The following is a 20,691-nucleotide window of genomic DNA, read 5'->3' on the forward strand; positions in this document are numbered from 1 at the left end:
CTTAGTGGATCCTTACAGAATCCTTCCCTAAACTGATGTTTATGTTGGTAGGTTGCAAGTATTGCACTTTCTTTCCTTTGATGTGGGCAGTTCCCACATATGGATGCAATTTAACATATTGTATTCATATTGCCTTTGGTCTATACATATCTAATTCATGCTTATAACCAGGCCTACAAGCTCTTGTCCTGCATATTTATATAGCCTTCTCATTGGAGAATGGAGTCATTTTCCATTATACCCTCAAGCACTTGAAGTAGACACTGCAATAACCCCAAGGGAGGGGGGACAGTAACGCAAAAACCTTACTGGGCTTGTGGTGCTGCTTAAGGATGCACACATACCATTTATGCTAAAATTCCCAGCAGACATTCCAAAGTTTGTACGAGTTCGACTTTAGCTGGCTAAACTGAATGATTCATATTGAAGGCAATTCTTGCAACATTTGGTCAAACTGAATGAAACTGGACAGCACAATTAGCTGTGTTCATCTACCATTTATACGACTGCTGCCCCGAGCATTTTGCCTGTTACTTTGCCTTTCGTTTCTGTACTATCAAGTTCAAGTACACATGTACTTTATCACTGTACAAGTAGAATGGCTTCAAGGCTTTTCCTGGGCATTCAACAGTCACTATTTATTCCTATAAACCTTCCTGCATGTGAAGGCAAAAGAAACTTATTAATTCATGCTGGAAGTATAAAAAGACAGGTATTTGCACAGAAAATGTTTATTTTGAGCACCGAGGTTCTTGCTGATGTAGATATGGTGCTGGCTCCCTCCTTGCCCGAAGCATGTGCTTGCTGTACACAGCACCAGATGATGGCTTCCTAGGTCAAAAGATCAAAGTAAAATAAGAGGCATTTTGTTTTAGCCCCGGAAAGAAAAAGCAGGATTGAGACATTAACATGTATAATAAATACTTGCCTAAAGAAAAATTAATACACAAGCAAATTCACTAAAGAGGTTCACTTTCAAGAGCGAAAGTATGGTTACGATGAAAATTACAAGGAAGCTTCACTGCTCATTGAGGTTTCGGTTCAGTAGTTGTTGAGCCACGAGGGTTAGCATGCTACATCTTGCATATTATGTTTTGTAGAACAATATTGCACTTTGAACAATGTAGTGCCTATTTAAATGAACTGACAAGGAACGCTGAAACTCCAGGCTAGTTTGGTCTGCACAAGATATGATACAGACACTGTACTGCATTCATTTAGTGTTTTTGTCACTGATCTCGTGCACAAAGGTCATTCACACCTATCCTACATGAAATGCAGTTACTTCTTTGAAGCTTCATCTAGTCCTTGAATTTGCTGCATGCTTATGTCTAAGGGAGTTCGTTTGGTTCCTGTTAATGTAGTACATCTAAGCAACTGTTATCAAATGCCCATAGTGTTCCCTTGCATGTACAAAACATTTTTGGCCCTTTCAATGCACAATACTCATTACATTTGACACTTGGGACTCGTGCAAGGCGCCAGTTAGTATTATATGCTTGTCCACATCTGATAATACTTTCATAGCTGGGTCATTCCCATGCCAAATGCCTTGGTTATTACTGTGACCATCTCACACTTTTCCTTTAGAATCTTCTTGTCCACTTTTAAGGAAGCACCCCACGACACAATGTCTCCATCCTAGTGGTGCTATGGAGTTAACTTATGTGCTAGTTGTAGCAGATGACGTCAACTGAAGGCCACTGAAGATAAAACTCTCTGCAACAATTCCTTTTACACAAAAAATGCAAACAATACAGAATAGTCAAAATGTAGTTATCTGGCAAGACTGGCTGCATCCATCATCTTTGTTTGGCGCAATTCTGAGGTGGCTCCATGTTACAAGACGCTTGGCGATCATTGCCATGTGACTGTTTGGGACTCTATAAAACACAAGAATTGCCTTACTCCAGCCTTTCTCTTTGTGCAGCGGCCAAGGTTATTATTCGTCCAATCGCACCATGTCCTGTTCGTGTGTCCATAGACTAAATTCTTCACCACATTGTTTTTGCCGTATTTCGTGAGTGACCCATGAACTCATCTTGGGGTGGGACTTCTTATCTTTGGCGTTTGCTTCTATCTCTTGTCGTCAGCGCCTCACACAACTGGATGATGCCACTGGCAATTCTCTTCCTAACCACGAAGAATGCATTCGTCTCGTCACCTCTTCCGATTACGTTCTTTGGCCACCTAGAGAAAAGATTATAGGTGTCAACTCCTGTAACATTGTGGATGGCGGCGTATTCATTCTACCCTATGACCATGCCCTATCTCGAGCAATTCTGATTACCCCTGGCCTTATTCGCTTCTCTGAGGGGTCTGCATTGCTTACTGCAATAAACCAAATCGAACCCCAACTGCTGCCTCGTGGATCAACTGTCACTTGAGCTGTTGACACTCATGTCGTTGCAATTGTCACGAAGACAGCTCAGTGTGTTCTTGCGTCTGTTACCGTGCGCTGAACAAAATCGTGCGCAAAGATGTTCACCCCGTGTGACGGATGGATGATGCACTAGATTCACTCCACGGTGCTGAGTATTTTTCTAGCCTTGACTTTAGACCAGGCTACTGGCAAATACCGATGTCCAAATCCGACAAAGCAAAAACGACATTTGCTACCCCTGATGGGCTCTACGAGTTCAGTGCGATGCCTTTTGGACTCTGCAATGTGCCTGCCACATTCGAACGCATGATCGATAAGTCTTGTGTGGCTTGAAATGGAAAACCTGTCTGTGCTATCTCGACGACAGTGTGTTTTCAACCATGTTCTCACAACATTTGCAACATCTTGATGAAGTCCTTGCCTGTCTTGCAAATGCTGGTTTGCAGCTCAACACACGCGCGTGTGCGCGCGCGCCCACACACACACACACACACACACACACACACACACACACACACACACACACACACACACACACACACACACACACACACACACACACACACACACACACACACAAATGCAGTTTGGCCAGCAAGGCCATCAAAGTTCTGGGGCACATAGTCTGCAAAGAAGGTATTCGTCCGGTCTCCGAGAAGCTTACTGCCATCCTCGAATTTTGTGTCCACTGCGTCAAAAAGACATGCACAGTTTTCTTGGACTTGCTTCTTCCGGCACTTCATATGCAACTTCGCTACACTTACGTCCCCGCTCCATCAACTCCTCCCTAGTAATGCACCCTTTGTTTCGTCCGACGAATGTGAACATGCTTTCCTGCTTTTGCAACATGCCCTGACGTCAGACCCAGTACTGCGCCACTTTGATCCAACCGCGCCCACCGTCTTTCACACCGACGCTAGCAGTCAGTCTCGGTGCCATTCTACTACAATGCGACAACACATTCCGCGAACGAGTAATAGCTTAGGCTAGTCGTGCACTAACCAGTGCAGAAAATTACTACACCATAACCAAGCAGGAGTGCTTTGCTGTTGGGCCGTGCAAAAATTTCACCCATGTCTTCATGGCCGCCATTTCACAGTCGTTACCGACCATAACACACTGTGCTGGCTTTCATCGCTAAAGAATTTATCAGGTCACCTGGGTTGCTGTGTGCTTCACCTACAGGAGTACGATTTCGATGTCACCTACAGGGCTGCAAAGAAGCATCAAGACACCAATGCTCTCTCTTGCTACCCTCTGCCGAATCATGAAGATTCACCATAACCTCTCCGCGATTGTGTACGTCCCGAGTCCTCTTCATCGGCTTTACCCATTGTAGCCCTCTAATGGCTAAGACACAACAGCCCATCTGTCCTTGTGTCCCACTAACGCATCGACCCATACTGCTGAACTATTCTCCAACGCATGGAAGATTCTTCGTCACCTCCAAACACCTGACTTCGTCGACAACTTAATCAATTCAAGCTGCACAATGGGGTTTTAAATCACAACATTTATCACATCGATGGCAACAAATGGGTCCCGGTCATACCATGTTCTCTGCAATGTGAGGTGCTTGAAGCCTTTCACGATCATGCGACGACTGGTCCTCTAGGCTACCACAAGACTTACAACAGAATATGAAGTTGCTGCTCCTGGCCTGGCCCATCTTCAGCCGTTGCGAAGTATGTTGCACCCTGCGTTCATTGTCAAAGCAAACCCAACAGCTCCTTCTGGCTCTTTACAACCTCTGCCTTGTCCCGCTCCGCCTTTTGAAGTAGTTGGAATAGACTTGTACGGTCCTCTTCCCATGACCTCACATGGAAATCGTTGGATTGCAACGGCCATAGACCATCCAACACGCTATGCGGAGACAGCATCTCTACCATCCTGGACTGCTGCTGAAGTCGCCGATTTCTTTCTACACAACATTATCTTACACCGCAGCGCTCCGCGCGTTCTCCTCAGTGACCGCAGCAGTCTTCCTCTCTTCTATCCTTACCGAAGTTCTGTGCGCCTCTAACACAATTCGCAAGGCGACTTCCAGTTACCATCCGCAGACCAACAGCTTGATGATTGCGATGTACAGTCACGTGCAATATGAATTGCAACACCGGTGCCCGTGGTCGAAGGGGTTCCAAGGCTGTACGGCTGTGCAGACACATGGTAAGTTCCAGACCGAAACACAGCTTCAATTAGTGGTGTCTATTGAACTGCTATTTCGAATGTCAGAGCTGCTGCGCAGCCGTGGAGCCCCTTCAACAACGAACAAGAGTGTTGCAAGTCATATTGCATGCGACTGTACATCTATCCTGGCCACACGAACGGGGATGCAATCCTGTCGTTCATGACATTCGCCTATAACATGGCTACGCAACGTACCACTGGATTTTAACATTTTTTCTTCATCTATGGCTGTTCACCAAGTTTCATTCTTGATGTATCATTCCTTTCGACTCCTGTACCCCCATCAGTTCCTTTCTTGGAACAGTTTGTGTCTCGCCTCGCAGAGTGCAGACGCCTCGCCCCGCTTAAAGGGAAGCTGAAACACTTTTCGAAAAAAATGAGTTCTCTGCGGCATTCTACAGTTTTGAGTCCCCTGAACACGAATATCTCGTTCAAAAAGGGGGGAAACAAGCGCAAGCGGCTGTTTTTTCATGAAAACGCGCACCAGCGCCTCAGGGTATCGCGCGGACGCCGCTGTTGCCCGTGATTGGTCGGAGCCGCTGTGACGTCAGTGGCGGCAGTCGCCGGTCGGCGCCGCCGCATGCCGCCGTCTGAGAGCGTAGCACGCTGTTCTGTTCCGGCTGCATAGCTGAGTTGTAAGCATTATGGAACGTTCTCGCTGTCTCGGACAGCTTGTATTTTCGCCGTACATGTTCGGACCGACAGCCGATACGGAAAAGGATGGCGGCAACGACGATGTTGAGTGTGCCAAAAGCGAGAGCGATGTGTACACCTTCTCGCGCGCTGGAAATCTTAGCTGTTACGTATGGTTTATTATTTTTTTTTTTCATGTAGCTGCACGTTCCAATGACGGGAGAAAAAATGCGCTAAAGTGTCACTGGGAACTTGCTGCTGGAAGAATGCCGAAGCACTAACTTCTCATTAGATTGTAAACACGGGTACAATTCCGCGATGTCAAGCACCTTGCCGCTGCTTGTCTGAAGTCCCGTGGTTTTCTGAGCGTTGATACACGATCGCGAACATAAGTGCCGCGTTACAAAGCGCGCACATGCAGTGCTGCGAGGTACAGTCATGGAAGTTGCTTATCATACACATCCAGATCGAGATGGTCAGGGGGATTATATGTGCAATATTCAGAATATGGTTCGACGACTTTGCGATTGTGGCTCGATCAAGAATCGGTATGCGCGCTCCATGCTAGTGTTGACATAAAGATATTAGGCAGTTTTAGCACCGCCGTGTGGTAAACATGATAACTGCAACCGTACGTCGAATGTCACTAGGCAAGCGTATACTGAAATTTATACCTCAGGTGCAACGCTGTGGAAGCTATGCACGAAGTCCGATTACCAAAATTTATTACTGCGCGCGTTTCCGTCTATGGTTCGCACCGTGCCAGCGGCATTTGCTCGCGCGAGCATGCACGTGAAGCTGCCGCAACGGGCTGCAATTAAAGAATGCCGAAAAGAAAATTGATTTGAAAGAACGTGTTAGCAGCCGTATAAGTACACGGATTGTTTCTATGGGTAAATTCTTTTTTTTTTCATTCAGAACTGAGCTTAGATATGAAAAGTTTTCTAAAAAATCGGGTCAAGAAACACCGAACTTTTTCTAAGTGCGAACGCAGCCACTGCAAGAAGTATCTCAAGCCTCCACAGCGTGGCACCTGATGTATGAAACGGAGTATAGCAACGCTAGCAACAACACGTTTCCGCATTTGTCGTAAGGCTATCCGGCTATCGCGGAAATAGTCCGAGCACAGCACAGTTGATTTCGTCTCTCCTCACCGCACTGCGCTGCAAGCTTCTTGTGCTTCGGGAACCTGTGAAACACCACATCGTCTCGCCCGCGTGTGTTCGCGCAGCCGAATGCTGCACAGAACGAGGGCATGTTGGGCGCCCTTGGCTGTAGGCACTCACGCAGCACAGAAGGAAAGAACAGTTTACGAAAATCGGAAAACAAACGTGAGCGGCGGCGGCGGCTAATCTCTCGTAGCGTCGTTCAGTAAAGCGCAGGACGGAAAGAGGCATGCGAGCGCATGCCAGCACGCCGGTCCGGCAGCTCGGTCCCTGCCAGTGACGTCACTCTCGCCGGTTCTCTCCTCTGGTAACCTCCTCACCCGGCGCTCCGGGAAGCGATGGGGGCGTGTCCGCGGGGGTGATTTAGAAAGCGATTTCCGCCCCTTATATTAACAAAACGAAGAAAAAAATTTCGGAACCGTAAATTATTAGGTCTGTTCTTCCCAATCCCAGCAATTCATGGAAATTGAAAACCACTTCAGCTTCCCTTTAACACCGACGTCTCCCAGGACGCTCGCAAGTTTCGTTACGACTCGACCCACTGTGCTGTAACTTTTTCTCCTGGTGACAAAGTTCTTTGGACTCCTGTGTGCGTTCCTGGCTTATGCAAAAAATTTTGCAACACTTCTTGCTTATGCAACACTTCTTGAATGCCCACACCACCATATCGTCGGGCAGCGAGCACAACCTGCGACACCCATGTGGCCACAGTGACGAGAGGCGGCCTGCGCAGCTAGCCGGTTGGGGTCATCAGGTTGTCGCCGGCCATCCACTGATTATATTGTTCACGGACACGGTCTTTAACAAGCTTGTTGAGCACGACGTCCAGTGGCTGAAGTGTTGACGTCATGCCTCCCGGAATGACGGCGAGTTCCGTCCTCCCGTCGCGGAGTGCCAGCTTCAATCCTGCGGTCAAGTGCCCGCGAAAGGCATCCAAGACGAGCATGCTCGGACACCGCAAGAGTGCCCCTGGTTGCCGATTCCAGACGGTCTTAATCCAATTGAGCATGAGGGCCTCGTCCATATAGCCCTTTTCATTCACGCGAACGACATCCCGTGGGAAAGCCTCTTTCGGCAGCGTCTTCCTCTTGAATATTATGTATGGGGGCAGCTTTCTGCCATCTGCAGTACACGCGAGCATCACCGTGAATGCTCGTTCCCCGTAGAAAGAAGCTCGACTTCTTTTGTGCCGCGTTCGCACACTGTGGTGAGCGACGGCATGTCGAACCACACCGACATTTCATCAGCGTTGCCGATCTGTACCAACATGTAGCCATGCTGCTGCCGGAGACGGATAACATAGCGCTGGAATTCGACCAACTTGTCCTCGTATGCCTCTGGCTGCTTCTGCCAGATTGATTTGCGCTGTCGAAGTGCGAATCCCTTGCGTTGCATGAAGCGACGAACCCAATAAATGGAGCCCTTGAATTGTTCCTTGGGCAGTCCGGATTCTTGGGCGATCTCAATAGCTTTGATGCAGATGAGTTCTGCTGTGACTGGCAAAGATCTGGCACGATGCTCGCGGACAAAATCCGCCACCCTGTCTTTGAGCTCCGGGTGCACTGCGCCATAGAATAAAGAACTTCGTCAGAATAAAGAACCGCGCAGCGCCCGCGAGTTGGGTCGCGTCGGTCACCAAGGGGGCGATAACAATGTGGATGCCGAAAGGTCTGCGCTCCTACATGCTGCCAGACGACTATTCATGCTGTGCCAAGGGCCGGTATGTAAGTCAAGGGGTGAACTTTTAGTAATATTTTTGGGAAAAAACCTCAACCTATATTCCGCACTATACGGTACTCGCACTGCTGGAGACATATGCCGTGGCCGAGAACCTACGGCTTCCCGACTACTCGGGTGCCACCACCTGTGCCACACGCAGTTGCACTGCGGCACCCTGCCTAGATGGAGTCCATAAGCCAGGAAAGCCACGCACGGCAATCTATGTCCGCAGCACCCTGGCGCGTGCTGTTCTACCTGTTGCTGACATCGCCGGTGGCCCCTTGGAGTCATGCGCCGTTGTGGTACGCCTTGGCAGCCAGGACACGGCTGTGGCGAGCATCTGCATCCGTCCAGGAAAGCCGTGGGATCCCTCCAGCCTCATCCAGCTGGCTGTTCGCCTTGGTGGGCATGCAGTCCTGTGCAGTGACTTCAACGCACACCACACGGATTGGGGAAGCCGCAGCTGCACCCGCTGAGGCAAAGGCCTCACAGATGCCATCAGCTGAGCTGGCCTGCTGACCTTGGAACACCAGGGAGCCCACCTACGTCTACCGCAGAGCTCGCACGGCCATTGACCTCTCCCTCAACACTGAGCAGTGCTCCTACTCCTGGGCCACAACTTCGGACAAATGGGGGTCTGACCACTTCCCTATTGTGATCAGCCCCAGGTATGGGAGAAGGCCTAGGTCAAGAACTTACGTCACAGACTGGTCCCTGTTCCGGAAGCACTGCAGCAAGTTGGACGATGGCCGTGACTTCCTGAGCGCCATCGTGGATTGTGCTCAGGCTGCCACCGTTCAGTGCTCTACCCAACCAGATACCCCCGCTCCGGACCTCCACCTGCTCAACATACGTGCCTCCAGGCGCCGTATGTAGCGTGGAGCAATCCGGACGGGCAAGGCAGAGCATTGGACCGAGTACAGACGTGCAGATGCCCGCTGCAGACGCCAAGCCCGGCGCAGGAGGAGCCTCTGCTCTGCCATCGAGGGAAGGTCCAGGGGACCCCTGGCTTGGAGACTGCTCAAATCCCTCACCAGCAGGAGAGGAAGCCTACAACCTGTCCTCGCCGTGGCCATCACGCTGAGCATCAGCGAAGAGGCCCTTGCGGAGCTCCTCGCCAACCAGTTTGCGCTGGCTGTACCACGCACTGCAGCCATCCTGAAGGTAGGGCAGCCTTCCGTCAGCCTGCCTAGCTGCCTGCACAACCACCACACAGGGTCTTCGCTTCTGTAATTGGCCTGTCATCCAGTCTTGGGAGCCTGGCCTCACAGTTCATTGGCCCAGAAAGCAGTCCGAGCGCTTTTTCGCTGCCTGAGGGCAACAGACTTGAGTGCCCGACTATAGACATCCTACACTTAAGTTCTCTCTCTTCCTCTTTCACTCCCCATTCCCCTCCCCACGTGTAGGGTAGCAAACTGGACTCAGCCTGGTTAACCTCCCTGCCTTTCCGTCTTCCCTTCTCTCTCACCACCCAGGGTGGCCATCGAGCCAGGTTATGGCTATCTACCAGGACCCGCTGACGCTGCACGAGCTCCAAGCATCGCAGTGCACCAGGAACCCAAATGCTTCGCAACCTGGCCGCCAGCGAGCAGCTGCACCTGCTTGACTGCTTAAACATCTGGCAGTCAGGGCAGGTGCCGGAGTCATGGCGCACAGCCTACATGGCCCCCATCCTGAAGGCCGGCTGAAAAACGTGAGCTCCTATCGGCCAGTCTCACTCACCTCTGCTGCTTGCAAGCTGATGGAGGCCATTGCTTTCTGGCCGATGAGCAGATAGGCTTCCGGCGGAGCTGATGCAGTGCGGACTCCATCGTGGACGTGGTCTCCACGCTGGAAGAGGCCAAGGCCTGCGGTGACGCCGTGCTCCTGGTGCTTATCGGCTCCTGGTGCTTAACGGCCTGCCCTATCCAGTCATTCAGCAGGCCCTGGACCTATTTGGTAGAGGGTGTCCCACAAGGATCAGTGGTGAGCCCTTTCCTGTTCAACCTGGCCCGACTGCCTGCTGTCCTGCAGACTGACCCCCACAACCACGTGAATACCTCCATCAACGCGGACCACATCGCCCTATGTGTGCGAAATCCACCACACAGCCACAGCAGTGCGCGCTCGGCTCTGCAAAGGGCCCTCGACACCGCCGCTGCTTACCTGAGCTGCATTGGCCTTGCCATCTCGGCAAGGAAGACGGGGGCCATGCTGCTCCACCCAAGAGCAACCGCCCACTGCACAGCTGCAACTGGAAGGCGACCTTGAAGCCCGGCAGTGACGTACCCGGGGCTACACGTTCATCACCGGCTGACCTGGCTGCCTGCTGTCAAGACCCTGCATGTCCAGGTCCTCCGGGTCCACAAGGCAGTCTCCCAGCTTGTTGCCCGAGGACAGAGCTGCACCACTAGGTGGGCTCTGCGGCTGTACCATGCAATAGCCACCTCACGCCTGCGGTACGTCCTCCCACTCGTGGCACTACCACGTGCCCGTCTCAAGAAGCTGGAGCTGCAGCATAGGGCCGAGATTAGGTTCTGCCTGGGCGCTCCTTGCAGCTCTGAAATCACTGCAACCTTGGCCGAGGCAGGAGCATGGTCCCCATCTCTCCTGTCACAGCCCACATTCTACAATCAGCCACAGCTGTGCACATCGCTGAATGACACTGCGTTCAGGAATATCGGTCACATACCGACCGCACACACAACCCCCATCACACCTGCACTGAGCATTACGCTGCGGAGAAAGCTTATCAGTGAATGGCTACTGACAGCGCAGCGAAATTTTGGTTCTAAAGCAATTTTTCCCGACCGTGCATTGAGGCCGCAATGCGAGACCGCAACGAGGCCGCAATTTGGTGACTTTATTCACTACCGCCCTTAGCCGGCAGATCTGAACCATGCATCAGGAATGTGCATTTCCATTGGGGAACAATAGAAACTCTTATTTAGGCTAAACAAGCGCGCGTACGTACGTACTTACATGCCGCACTCGGGACATCTGCCATTCAAATATTCTGCCATGTAGCAGTACCGTAACCAAGTAATGTTACTGTTACGTGCTTCTGACAAAGACTCTAAATAACTCTGAAGGAGCGCAGTTCCGTGTAATATACGTTCTCTGCATTAGGACACTGTAGCACTGGCTGGCCGGTGTGGCGGTCCCTGCAATGCATCACAAAAGCTCGTGAGGAACCTGGCTATAAAGTATCATCACAGAACACCTATATATGGCATCATGCAGTCGAAAGATTAGCTACGCGTAGTAGATGCACATCAAACGCAAAGACGAAGTATACTTACGAGAAGCAAAAGCCCGAAAAATAAGCGATCCACCGCTTCGTGCACTCCGAGCCTGCCATATGCCATATTATGCCGCCAAAAAGGCCGGATGTGACATCACGGACGTGAAAAAACAAAGACCAGATGTGGCGTCCCGGACGTGACGTTTGGGTGAACCTAACGCTTGCGCTGCGTTCACCGGGTGAACGCAGACACTTTCGCAAGTACCGTTCCGTCTGTCACAATGATTCATTTTCTACTAGAACAGCACGTGAAAAGCTGTTTTAGCTTTATTATTACGCGAAAACATGTTTTGTTTAACTATGAGCACTTGTTATTGTGTGTACGACTACATGTTACGTAAAAAGTAACAGCGGGCCGCTAAAGTTGGAGGACAGACGACAAAGTTCGCTCTCGCTTTGAAACAGTTGGTCGTCTGTTCTTGCTTTTCTTCGCTTGGTCATGCAGCGTGGGTGAGTAAACATGTAATATGCGTGAATGGAAACATTTTATGAAGATTTTACTTTGAGAACGCGTTATTTGCGTAGCCATATCCACGTTTTAGACGAAGCCTCTTACAACACCAGCCAACACGAGCCTCGCAGACACATATCCCGTCATTCCCATGACGGCACGGTGCCCCCTTAAGAAACTCCCATAGACGGTGGCGCCAGATTACCCTCTAGGTGGTATAGTGAGAAACTCTATGACCTTGAAGACGCGCTTGGCAAGTACCTGTCCGTCTGTCACAATGATTCATTTTCTACTAGAAAAGCACGTGAAAAGCTGTTTTAGCTTTATTATTACGCGAAAACATGTTTTGTTTAACTATGACACGGAGGAAGGAAACTTAAAAAAAGTGAACTATGAGAACTTGTTATTGTCACTCCGTTCGATTTACCTTGCACTGCGTGAACTAGTTCCTGGCAGTTCAGAAAAAGTGTCACACTCATGCAGCGCCAGTTCAGCAGTGCAGGCATAGCGCGACAGTAGCGCCAAACTGAAACGAATGCTGAAGTGCAGGTAGTGCAGGCCTTCTGCTGGTCTTGGCGCTTCGCCAGCTGCACGTCGACTTTTGTTCATGGATTGATCCAGCCTGCCCGCGGTTAGGCGAAAGTGTATTAAAGGGTGTACAGGCTGGTTGATATATGGTGGAAACCGCTATGGATTGCGGCGCATCATGTGCAGCCATCGTTCAAACAGTTATTGAGCTGATGGACTCGGACAGTGAAGACGAGGATTTCGACGATGTTGTCACAATTCTAGCGCTGAAGCTAACTAGGTTGCAACGCAATAGAATTCCTAAGTACTGTGAAGAAGTCGTGAGTCGCTACTTTGATTTTGAATTTAAAAGACTTTTCCGCCTATCGCACGGTTCCCAAACACGGTTCCCAAACACGCCTATCGCCAAACACGGTTCCCATCTTCATTGACGATCGGCGTCAGCTTCGTTGCCACGCCGCCTATTGCAACGCAAATGCTGCCGTCGTCTGCTGTCATGGCTGTAGCGCTTGTGCACGACCGGCACCACCTCTCAACACGGTGCAGGGTCTGCCTGAACTAGCCCTGCACGACGCCTGCACTTGTTTAAAACGAACGCCGTAGTTCAGAGGGCGCCACGTTGCACTGCCAAAACGAATGGCCGAGTGTGGCACTATATGAACTAGTTCAGGTAGTGCAGATAAATCGAACGGACCTTGTGTGTACGACTACACGTTACGTAATAAGTATCAGCGAGCCGCTAAAGTTGGAGGACAGACGACAAGGTTCGCGCTCGCTTTGGAACAGTTGGTCGTCTGTTCTTGCTTTTCTTCGCTTGGTCATTGCTCGTGGGTGAGTAAAGATGTATTATGCGTGAATGGAACATTTTATGAAGATTTTACTTTGAGAACGCGTTAATTGCGTAGCCATATCCACGTTTTAGACGAAGCCTCTTACAACACCAGCCAACACGAGCCTCGCAGACACATATACCGTCATCACCAACGTTACTAGATATATAGAGGCTAGAAGGTTTTCCTAGTGTCACGACCGAACCGGCGCAGCTGAAATAACTTGCTATGCGCAAGGCAGATGGCGCTACCGCCCGCTGGCGCGTAGGGTGCCTCGATGTCCTCCTCGCCCGCCGCTCCGGCGGCGGGCGAGGAGGACATCGAGGCACCCTACTGGCGCGCGGGCAGGCACAAGAAGCTCTCATGGGGGTAGTGCTCTCTGGTTCAGTCGGTTGATCGTGTGTGTGCTGCTGTCACTGCTTTGACAAGGTGCTAAAGACAGTGCAAACTCTGGCATAGGTTCTCTTGTCATTTAGATTCGACACGGACTAGCTGTAACGCCGAGAGCGTGCCGCGGCAGGAGCAAATGCAAGCGTCACTTCGGGCCCGACCTACTGCGCCGTAAAGAAGCGTAAGAACACATCTTGTACATGATACCGAAACGAGAAAATGAAGCGGGACAAATTGCAGGGCGGAATGTCTGTATTACACAAGGTTCCATGGCAACAATATACTAATGCCTTTCCTTGTGGGAAGGGCCCTGTGCGAGGCTACCAACAGCGCCTCATTTTCAGCAGCTTTTTCTTTTATCGCCGCGCGCTTTGTTTACTGACTTTACAAGAAAATGCATCCTAGTCAAGGCGTAAAACTTCATCACTTCTGTCGTAATTCGACGTCCATGCTCCTCGCAGCTCTCACCTTGAAGCTCACGTCCCTGAAGAAAATGCAGAAAGCTGACCATGCTATCTGCGTGTAGCTTATTGCGACTGAAAAACACCGTAAATGCGTCCTCAAGCTTTGCTATGAGCTGTTCAATTGGCCTTGATGGATAAACTAAGCCTCCATGGTCAAAATTTCGAGTAAGCGAGGTATTGTTGTTTGACTCGGCTTGCAAAGACAAAGTGCTGAAACAAGTTGCACATTGAGGGCAAGGAAATCTTTTAAGGATTTTTCTTACAACATACCCAGCTACATAAAAAGATTAGTCTGCTGTCACTTTTTTTTTTTTTTTTGTCTACACAGCCCTGAGGATCGCTCAGGCTGCTGTGCTCCTCGAGCAGCTCTGCATGCAGCAGAAGCCAAGTTTCCGCCATCCAGTAAATTATCGACAAGTTCAGTTATTCGCGCATTTTTTTCTTTGGGGACATGAGATGGCTGCAAGAGGGCAGTCACTACTTCTGCAAGTACTTTTGCTCCTTTTGGAGGCTTTGCGAGGCTGTAGAAAGCCAGGTTGTTGATAATTATCAAAAACTGCACCACTATTGGATGATCATTGCAACCGAAGCACTGGCACGCAATACCAAATACATTCTCCATCCTGTCTTGGCTTAGGTTTGCGGTCAACAAGTACTTGTATTGCAGGGACGTGGTTAGGTATTTTACAAGCGGCAGTGTGCTTTGCGCAGCGTTACACGCAGCCTGTTAGATATGGAGCTGGTTCCTGCGATTACTTCGAGTTCCCCAGACCACATCGGATTGCAGCACAGCTAATTGAGGAATGCAGAAGCAGGAAAGCGCATTCCAGAGAAGCGGCCGAGCAGACAAGTTTAAGGCAACGAGTTTACATGCCAACAAGTTCGTGCGCCGCCGGGATTAGCAGGTGGGCATCCGACAATGAAGCAGGTGCAGCCCTCCCCTTCTCTTTGTTCGAAGTGCATTGCCAGTCTGCGATGCAAGACCGCAGCAAGCCGCCAGGTGTGACACCACGACACGGGCGCCTACCATTGGCTGAAAGTGGCGTCATCGGAGTGGACTCTCCCATTGGTCAAACATGACGTGACTTGCAGTGCTCGAAGGGTTTATAAGAAGCCTTCCAGAGAGACCTGAGCATTCTGGGATATGCCCTGATTCCCTGATTCACCTCCCTGTACATAATATGTAGAATAAATACTCCCAAGTTTTGTGGTTTTTCATCCGCGAAGTCCCGTACCCCAACCCCTACATCTGGTTGGCAGCGGTAGGATCGCCTCCGAATGCATCAGCTGGTGGCAGCGCTACGAATCAACCTTCGTCGAGAGAGATCGTAAGGAACCGGGAAGAGCGAAGAAGAGAGAGCCTTCGTCGAAAGAGGTCCGAAGAGACTGGGAGTATCGAAGAAGGAGCGAGCCTTCGACCCAGGGAGTCCGGAAGGAACCGGGAACAGCGGACAAACGAACCGGATGGCAGGGTGCTGCAACCGTAAGTGAGCGCGTGGTTTTTTTCCTTATGATTCGCCAGACTCAAAGGTTGTGTGTTCAATTTTGATAGTTCTGGGAATCGGGAATTTGTTGCATTGTGTGTTTGCACAAATTAATTAAGGAAAACAGTTTTAACCACCTGTCGGGGCAGCTGCCATGGATCTTAGAAGGTTGACGAGGTTAGACTTGTTGTTGGTGTGCGACGATTTGGGAGTAGAGGCGGACGAACGGATGAAGACGCCAGCTATCATAAAGGCGATTGAAGATAGTGGCAATGATGATAAAAGCATTGAGCTTGCTTGGGAAGTGATACAGGAGCCACGGGAGCGTGCGCGTCGTGTACGTTTGCGAGAGCGTCGTGAGCTTAGGAGTGAGCGTCAGCGTGAAGAACGCGAGAATGAACGGAAGCAGGAGCTTCAAGAACTTACTCTGAGGTGTCAGCGTCACGTACGTGAGAATGAACGCGAACGGGAGTATCAGCAACGTAAGCTTGAGCGTGAGCAAAAGTATGAGAGAGAGAAGGCAGCACTGATCAAAGAGATACAGTATTGTGATCAGGTATTGGCACAGAGACAACGGCTGTCTGAGAATTCTGTAGGTAGTACAGAGCGAAAGAATGAGGAAGCATCTAGCGGACTTTCGCCAGAAGCCGACGAAAAGAGTAGTGCCTGTCAGATTGGCTGCAGATTCTTAAGTGAAGGGAAAAGGCTAGCTGCTAACGATGCCTTAGTGGCAACAGAGGCCGTTAAAGGCCGTAGTGAGAGCGACGAGGTGCTGTGCCAACAGATGACTGTGGAGACAGCTAGGCCAGCTGCGAACAAATTGGCACAGTTACCGAGCGTGTGCGTCGCTGGTAATGTTAGCGAGGTTGCTAGCGAAGAGAAGGGCACTTCTGACCCGACAGAAGCGAGCACCCATGTAGAGCCAGATGTGCGTGCAGAAGTGAAGTGCGAGCTGAGCGGTGCAGTTGAGGGTAATTCTCGGGGTGGCGAGCTCCGTAGCTCACGAGAAAACAACTGCATTGTTCAGGGATCGGTGCGGCTCTCCGCCAGTCTAGATAGCCTAGATAGGGATGATTCTGTTAATCATTCGGACTGTGCGCGTGAGACAGCGATCGATACCGACGGGCTGTGTGTCGATGCGCAGCGTGCGCTGGGCAATGTAGCAGAGGGCAGTTCGCAAGAGTGCGAGTTGTCTTACTCGAGTAAAGCCTGCTGCATTGTGCCAGAGTCGGTTGGGCTGTCCGCCAGTCGAGGCAGAGAGAGAGTAGATTTAAATGTAAATCACTCAGACTGTGCGGGTAAGAGACCGATCCGGGCCGACGAAATGTGTACCGGCCAGCACGAGGCACGAGAAGGCGACATGAAGGCGAGTGCAAAGAGAAAGCGCCGTAAAAAGAAGCGCGGTAGAGACCGAAAGTCGGTAATTAATGTAGCGCCGCCAAAGATGGCGAGAAACCCAAAAGGGCAGGGCGCGAGGAAGAAGGTGCGGTCGTCTAGGACGATGTTGACGCATCCAGAACGTTCGAGCCACCGGTCAAAGGGGGACCGCGAAGAATGTTCTGCACGGACGCGGACAAAGGGCACGAGGCAGTTAAGCTCCTCGTCGTTCCGTAGTTCTTCTCATAGCTCAGCGTGCAGTTCGAAGAAACGCAAGGTGGTAGGACGAGACCAGGTGGGGAGTAGCGACGCGGTCAATCGAGTTTGTGTTGAAAGCGGGGCGCGGGGACGCAAATTGGCAGTAGACCGTAACGTCTTGGGGGAGCTGATAGTTAGTCAGCCCTTTTGTTGTCTCTCGGCAGCCAGAGTAGCTTTCAAGCCGCGACCACCGCGAGGACGGCTCAGAGTATGAGTCAGACATAAGCGTTTGGAAAGGGAGGCCAGGAGCGCTTCCGTAGAAATGAGGTGTCTTGTTTTTTATTTTGAGCATCGGAAAGTTTTCGCGATTTGAGACTGAGATTTCTTTCAATATGTAAAGGTATGAGCTTTGTTTGTGTTTTCGTTTGAGAAGCTCGAGATTTGAAAGATGAGGTTTATGTAAACATGTAGTCTCGCGAGATGCTCATTAATAAGTAAATAGGCTTTTTTTGTGTGTGTGTGAGTAACCTGAGGGTCAAGGTTACTGTTGAGAGGCCTATCGTAAAGCGCGTGTGTTATTTAACCTTCTTTCTTTTTAAGTGTTGAATTTTCTAAGGTTAAGCGCGTAGATTTTCAGTGAGTGCATGATTTGCACGGAGAAGCGTTCTTAGTTCCATTAGCGCGTGTCCTGTGTGGACGGAGGGAAGCAGACTTTATGACTGGGTTGCTAGTGTGTGTGGAGGGCAGCCGTATTCTGACTTCTCTGATAAGTACGCGTGGAACGAGTTATTAAAAGACGCATTATTTTAAGAGTTCTGCGGAGTGTGTAAGTCCCGCAAGTTTAATTGTTCGTTTATGTCACGTGTCCTGTAGGACTTTCAGGAAAGAAACGTGAGTAAGCGTGAATGAAAAGTTTGCCTACAATGCAAGTACGCGTTCTGTTTAGTGACCACAAGGCTGGTGCACTTGTGATTACGTACTTGTGAGGTTGACCAGATTGTTCAGTGGCACCAATACGTGTGATAAGTACGCCACTGCGATAGATTGGAAACATGCTGTTCGTGTAGTTAGGCCACTTATGTAATGTTCGGCTGTTTTCATTTGTTGGTTGCATCGTCGACGACCCTTTTGTTTGCAACAACAATAGTAGTCTGGTCTTGTGGGCAATCGAGGAGAAATGGATAGCGGTTTGGAAGGGTGGTTGGAACTGTTTTGTCGAAATTGGGGAAATAAAAGATCAGGGTTGATTTTGACTCAGTAATAGTCTGGCGAGTCAGGGGTGAAGAGCCTGCGCTTACGCGTGGTGCAGCGCTGTGCTGTTTTGTTTGTTTGACGTCTGTTCTCCAGGGCCAAGGATCCCGAAGTTCGTCAAACGAGGCTCGACCCCAGTACCCTGCAGCTTCTTTCAGCGTTCCTCATGGCCAGCGAATTGATTTCACCGGCCATTCAGAACAACCGGGGCGAGGACGAGCTGTTAGATATGGAGCTGGTTCCTGCGATTACTTCGAGTTCCCCAGACCACATCGGATTGCAGCACAGCTAATTGAGGAATGCAGAAGCAGGAAAGCGCATTCCAGAGAAGCGGCCGAGCAGACAAGTTTAAGGCAACGAGTTTACATGCCAACAAGTTCGTGCGCCGCCGGGATTAGCAGGTGGGCATCCGACAATGAAGCTGGTGCAGCCCTCCCCTTCTCTTTGTTCGAAGTGCATTGCCAGTCTGCGATGCAAGACCGCAGCAAGCCGCCAGGTGTGACACCACGACACGGGCGCCTACCATTGGCTGAAAGTGGCGTCATCGGAGTGGACTCTCCCATTGGTCAAACATGACGTGACTTGCAGTGCTCGAAGGGTTTATAAGAAGCCTTCCAGAGAGACCTGAGCATTCTGGGATATGCCCTGATTCCCTGATTCACCTCCCTGTACATAATATGTAGAATAAATACTCCCAAGTTTGTGGGTTTCCATCCCGAAGTCCCGTCCTCCAACCCCTACAAGCCCAAGGGCAGTTCCTGCACTTAAAAACCGCCACCATGCTGTGCAGCATATAATTCCCATTCATTGAGAAAAACAATAAACTCATTAAAAAACTGTGCACTTCTTGAATCAGCACGAAGGCCTTTTGATGGGATTCTAGACGACATTATAAAAATTAGTCTTCCATTAGTTTTAGAAACCGTTCTGTCGTGTCGATGTTTCAGACGTTGTCCCTTTGCAAATGCGGATCAGGAGCTGTGGGCTCCTCATCCGCATGAGGATACATTCCAACACCCACAGCTGATTGAACCGCATGCCCCGGGTTGACTTTCTGGAAGCTGCCTCGAAACATGCCTTCACACCAAGGCGCTGCTTTGGAGGAAGGCCTCCGATTTTCTCCTCCAGCACAATAGTTGGGATGGACTGCGGGAGTACCCGGAGGTCTTTGACGGTCTTGCTGAAAGTTTTTTTTTTTTTTGTGGGGGGGGGGGGGCGGAATAAGTCAAGGGATTTTCGCTTCCTTGCATTTATTTGTTTCAAAGTCGTTAGTCGTTTCTTATGCTGCCAGCTGAACTGGTTCAAGATAAGCTTTCTTGAGTATTTGCATCGTAGGCAAGTATTACATATCGGACGTCGTCACAGTGCAGGGTTTCGAGAAGTACGCTTTTCCATACTGTGTATGTTGGCCAGGTGAGAGAGGCTCAATCTAACAGCCGGGACAAAGTAGCAATTTATCTCGTGCTTTGAACTTAGCGTTCGTTGAAATGCCTTGAGCACACGAAACAGGTTTCGTCGAGAGCCTTGTCATCTCGCGTTATGTTTCGAGCCCATTCTTGCGACCGATGAGGGTTGGACGGGGCGCGGAACGACACTTTTTCTTTCGACGACTTGTGGCCACCTTTGCAGAGCGGCACGAACACGTGCGACCTTTTTTGTCGGCATTATTACACGTGCATCTAAAGGCACAAAGAAATCACGCACAAATCCCAGCCCGCGCGCACTTGCCAACTGGCTGGGCGAACGGCGCGCCTAGAACAGCGCGGCCAAAACTCGCCTGGTAGCTGCAGCGCCACCTACGCAGTGCATCCAAACTGGTTTCACAGAGGCCCCTTGAAATGGCGGCCGTTCACGACACTAGGAAAACCTTCTAGCCTCTGTACGAGATACTTTCTAGTAACGTTGGTCATCACGACCTACTGGAACTCCAGACCTGCACAGATATCCGGCTTCAATGGGAGGAGCTTGCGCCCACTTTCGTTCAACCGATGGCCGTAGGTGGCGCTTTTATAACAGTAACGGCGGATTTTGTGGCGGAAGGACGTGCGTTTCGGAGCTCCGTGGCGACGACGAAATCATAAGTTTTTGTGCATGCTTTGAGCTTGCTTCTGTTTTTATTAGCTGTTTTTTGTATTTAAATAGTAATTGGGCGTGCGGACGCTCCTGTGTCGAGGCTTTAGCGACTTCGTTCGTGGCTAGGTGGTCTTTTTTTCTTCTTTTGTTTTGCATGGAGCGGGGGCGCAAATTTTGAATTCGTGGTAAGCGTGGTAAACGTGCCGGCTTTGTCTGGGTCTGGCGGTTTCCCTCGTTGGGCCTGGGTGCTAGGCGGGACCTGTTTCATAGGCCT

The 20,691-nt window shown here is 50.3% G+C and overlaps 1 long non-coding RNA gene across 5 annotated transcripts; it reads right to left on the reverse strand.

The window, feature by feature from the left end:
* Nucleotides 1-709: 709 nt before the first annotated feature.
* LOC139054453 (uncharacterized) lies at nt 710-11,637 on the reverse strand. Of its 5 annotated transcripts, none has more exons than XR_011511245.1 (4): nt 11,050-11,635; nt 10,234-10,578; nt 9,811-10,102; nt 710-831 (listed from the first exon to the last, which is right to left on the reverse strand). It is a non-coding gene; the product is annotated as an uncharacterized lncRNA (long non-coding RNA). The 5 variants fall into 5 exon arrangements; XR_011511244.1 differs by having other exon boundaries at nt 9,811-10,095; nt 11,050-11,634; XR_011511246.1 differs by having other exon boundaries at nt 9,811-10,019; nt 11,050-11,633.
* Nucleotides 11,638-20,691: the final 9,054 nt, after the last annotated feature.

The sequence above is a fragment of the Dermacentor albipictus genome, chromosome 1 (assembly GCF_038994185.2).
Source record: "Dermacentor albipictus isolate Rhodes 1998 colony chromosome 1, USDA_Dalb.pri_finalv2, whole genome shotgun sequence".
Lineage (NCBI taxonomy): Eukaryota > Metazoa > Arthropoda > Arachnida > Ixodida > Ixodidae > Dermacentor > Dermacentor albipictus.